Raw genomic sequence first — 4239 nt, forward strand, 5'->3', positions numbered from 1 at the left:
GTATATTTAATTTTTAAAATAGTTTTCTGATAAAGTATGTTGTCCAGGCTAGCCTCCAGCTCACTCTGTAGCTGAGGAGAAACATTGACTTCTGATCCTCATGTTCCACTTTCCCAGTGCTGAGATTGCGAGGATGTACCACCCTGCCCAGGTCATAGGATACTGGGAATGAAAGTGAGGAAGGCACATATGCTAAGCATGTTCTTTACCCACTGAACCACATCCTGGCATGAGTGCTGCATACTTTCTTTAGACTCTACTTCTGCTCTGCCTTCTGTGGGCAGTATCTCAAGATATACCACTGCTCTCCCTTAGTAAGTCTCAGCACTAAATGAGTTCCCAGCATGGCCCTTGGGGAAGGTGTGCACTCTGGTCTTTCCCTCTGTACCTAGGGAGGTCCATGCATCATGGCCACAGGGAGCCATTGTCTGCTCATGTCCTGGTTCTCAAGAGTCCCTCTGCCCTGTGCGTGCTCACCTTTGACTTTCTTCATTCTTTCTGTCTGTCTTGCTACACAGCCCAGGAGCCTGGATCTGCAGGAGTTTCCATGGTTTCTGATTCTCCTTCTCTTTGCTTGAGCCCAAGGGCTGGACAGGAAGGGCTTGGTGCCAGTACTTCATGGGGCATCACTTGGTGCTGGCATTGTGCCCAAAGCCCCACAGTTCTTGCATTTTATCTGTGGAGGGGGAGGAGAGGCAATTTAAAATGTAGGAACTCAGACAGGTGTAAAGTCAGCAAAAGGTCAGATTTGTCAAGATAGACATTGGTTTATAGGAGGAGACCTGGAGCTATTACCTATTAACTGCCCGAAAACTGAAAATACTACAGTCCTTCAGAAAGTCCATTTCAGAGAGAGATCCAAGGAGACAGGACTTTGTGTTTAAAGGGATGTCATGGGATCAGGTAGTGTCACACACACACACACACACACACACAAACACACACACACCTCTGAATCCAGCTCTCAGGTGGCTGAGGAAGGAGGATCATGAGTTTGAGGCCAATCTTGTCTGCACTGAATTCAAGGTCAAACTGGCCAACATAGGAAAACCCTGTCTCTCAATAAAATGCATAAAGAAGGCTGTGGATATAATTCTCAGTAGAATGTCTGCCTCAAATCTACCAGTGAAAAGGCTGAGGTGTAGCTCAGCCATAGAACCTTGCCTAACGTGTGATATCCCGAGTTCAAGCCCTTCTACCATAAGGATAAGGAAATGAATAAATTAGTAAATGAATAAATAGACAAATAAACAAACATGACAATGAATGGGATATTGCATATTGGATAAACACCATGCTGCTCTGAACATTTAGCAGAGACCCATGTTGTGGTATGAGACTCTCAATGAACCATTTGGCTGGGTACATGTAGCACAGATGAGACAGGCTTCAATTAAAAAAAATCCGGGTCAGAGCCAGCAAGAGGCCCAGCAGGTGAAAGTGCTTTCCCACAATGATGTGAGTCTCAGTAGCTGGGATTGATTTACGGGACTTACAGGGTTGAAGGAGAGAACTGACCCACATGTGACTGCCACATACATTCCATGCTGGCACACAAATACCATGTAATAATAAAAGTTTTAAAACCATATATTTAACTCCCTTCTTCAGAATCCATGCAGAAAACTTGGTTCTCAGAAGTTCCAGATCCCCTGACTGTGGTTTCTTCCTGCTCTTGTCAGGGAGCCTTTGGCTTCACTGCTCCCCAGTGTTGTTCCTTCAGGGTCTTGTCTCTAGAGGGTGTTTGAGGAGGCACACATATGGAAGGATCTGGGATCTGCTTCATAACCTTGGGCTTCTGATCTGTCTTGCTCATTAATTGATTGTTGGGTTTCCTAGTCATAGGACAGAGAAATTTATGTGCAGGAAAGTCTCTGATTCCCCCACTTCAGCAAGCAGAGATGGGAGGGACTCACTGATCCCCACAGGCACCATGACCTATGACCTGATATTCTCAGAGTTGACATCCCATTCTGTGATCCTTCCCAGGAATCTTCCCACTCCCATAGCAGGATGCTGTCTGCGAAGTGGCCACCTGACCAACATGAGGTGCATTTTAGATTTGCACCTTCCTGAAGAGCAACTCTGGGTGACTTGTTCTCTCCTCTTATTTTCTTCTTCTTTTTTTTTTTTTTCTCAACTTCTAGTAGCCTCTATTTTGGTCAGTTTTGCTCTGTATCTAAAATTACCTTAAACTCCTGATCTCCTCCCTCTACCTTCTAAGTACAGGGATTACAGGCATACACCAGCACACTCAGCTCCAAAATAAGTCTTTCAAACAATATGATTTGGGGCTTGTAGATGGGCAACCAACAACTTTTGACTCATTTTCCTACTGATTTACAGAAAATTCACTACTTTTGAAAAATTACTTGTTACACACAAAACCAGCCAGGTACTTTAACAAAGCTTTGTAAAACTTTGATATGTACTGTTTGCATTGTGACACCTCACACAATACAACTTCAATAACCACCAAATGTCAAGTGGTGCCATTCACAAATCCACAACAAACAAGGGAGGTAAGGATGCCTGTGCAAGGCCACAAAGTGTGTAAATTCACACAAGGCAACTTGAAAATAAAAGTTCATATGGAGAAATGCCTGGTGGTGCAGGATTGTAAATCCAGCTGCTTGCTGGAGCTGAGACAGCAGAATTTTAGTTCAAGGCCTTTCTGGACCTCAGAGAGTGTCCTCAATTAACAAGAATCAGTCAATCTCAGAATAGCATAAAGGGTTTCACTTCCTGCAGTAGTTCAGCCACAGAACACCTTCCTACCATGAGCAATGCCCTGGTTCAATCCCCAGTACCAAAAAATAAAAATAAAAAAACTCACATGAGGCATGTTCAGACAAAAATATGCAAATATGCAGTGACAACTATGTCCCATAAGCAGCCATTCCAGGACACACCCACACCACTCAGTGACAGAGCCCACCTCTTTTCTTGGTCTCCACATCTTTGTGAGATTGTCCTGGGCTGTAGTTCAGCAGACTGGCTCTTGTTAGAGATACAGAGGGCTATTCGTTTTCTTCCCCAGACAGCAGGAGGAATCTCAGTAGAAGTTCCACAGAGGCAACAACTACCCATTTCTCTGTCATAAAATCAATTTGAGAAGAGTAAGGAGAATGAAGAGGCTTGGTTCTGGAATCAGGAAGAAGACTTGACTAGAGCCTAACAAACTCACAAATGCTTCTGACTTTCAGGTTAATGCTACATAAATGAACATTCCTTGCCTCCACAGCACATGTGGACTTAAAATGGCATCAATGTGTGAGAACTGAGAATTGACATGGTATTGTTTCCTGGGTGAGATTTGGGGGTGAGACTGAGGACCCTTGTAACTGATGTGTCTGTGTCTGTACAGATGCACAGATAATATGTCTATATCAGGTGCTTTGAACCTGTATACTATGGTGGGTAAATATTTCACATCACTGAACCCCTAGCCATGAAAACAGAAGTTTCCTCAGAGGATCCCTAACTTTCAACAGCAGCCCTCCATTCACCTCTTACTTGGCGCAGTATCTCCCATACTTATATCCCTCTGGGGGGTCCCGCACTGCCTTAAGATCTGCTTCCCCTGTACAGCTGAGAGTGTGTTGGGGTCCATCGCTGCTGGTCACATGGTTCCCTGTGGAGGATAGAAAACGAGACCCTCTGGACTCCTCTTATCCCTGAATTCTCCACAATTTAGGACACATTCAACTCTCTCCCATCACTCCTGTCACCTCATCATCCTTCTGTTAAAACTGTGTGCTTCCTCTGCTACAAGATACCAATGCGAGATTTGAGAAGAGAAATGAAGCACCAGTTTGCTCCCTGGATTCAGTGTATGGGCAAACATGGGATGCAGACACCTTAATTCAGATCATCACCATACACAAACACTTCTGAACACTAATTGTGTAATTGGCTTCAAAAGAAAATTTAATATACAGACAATTCTCAATTTTCAAGACTCAGCCTAATTATTTGTCACATGGTCATTGTATCAAAGCAGCGCTCACACATGGAAACTTTTTGAGTTATATAAAAAATACGATTTCATAACCTGAAGGAGAAGAATAGTAGGCAACAGACCTTAAGAAGGGAGATAAACACTAATTGGGCTTCAAAAGAAAATTTAATATACAGACAATTCTCAATTTTCAAGACTCAGCCTAATTATTTGTCACATGGTCATTGTATCAAAGCAGCGCTCACACATGGAAACTTTTTGAGTTATATGTTATATAA

This window comes from Nannospalax galili, unplaced genomic scaffold (assembly GCF_000622305.1).
Source record: "Nannospalax galili isolate Female #2095 unplaced genomic scaffold, S.galili_v1.0 scaffold832, whole genome shotgun sequence".
NCBI lineage: Eukaryota > Metazoa > Chordata > Mammalia > Rodentia > Spalacidae > Nannospalax > Nannospalax galili.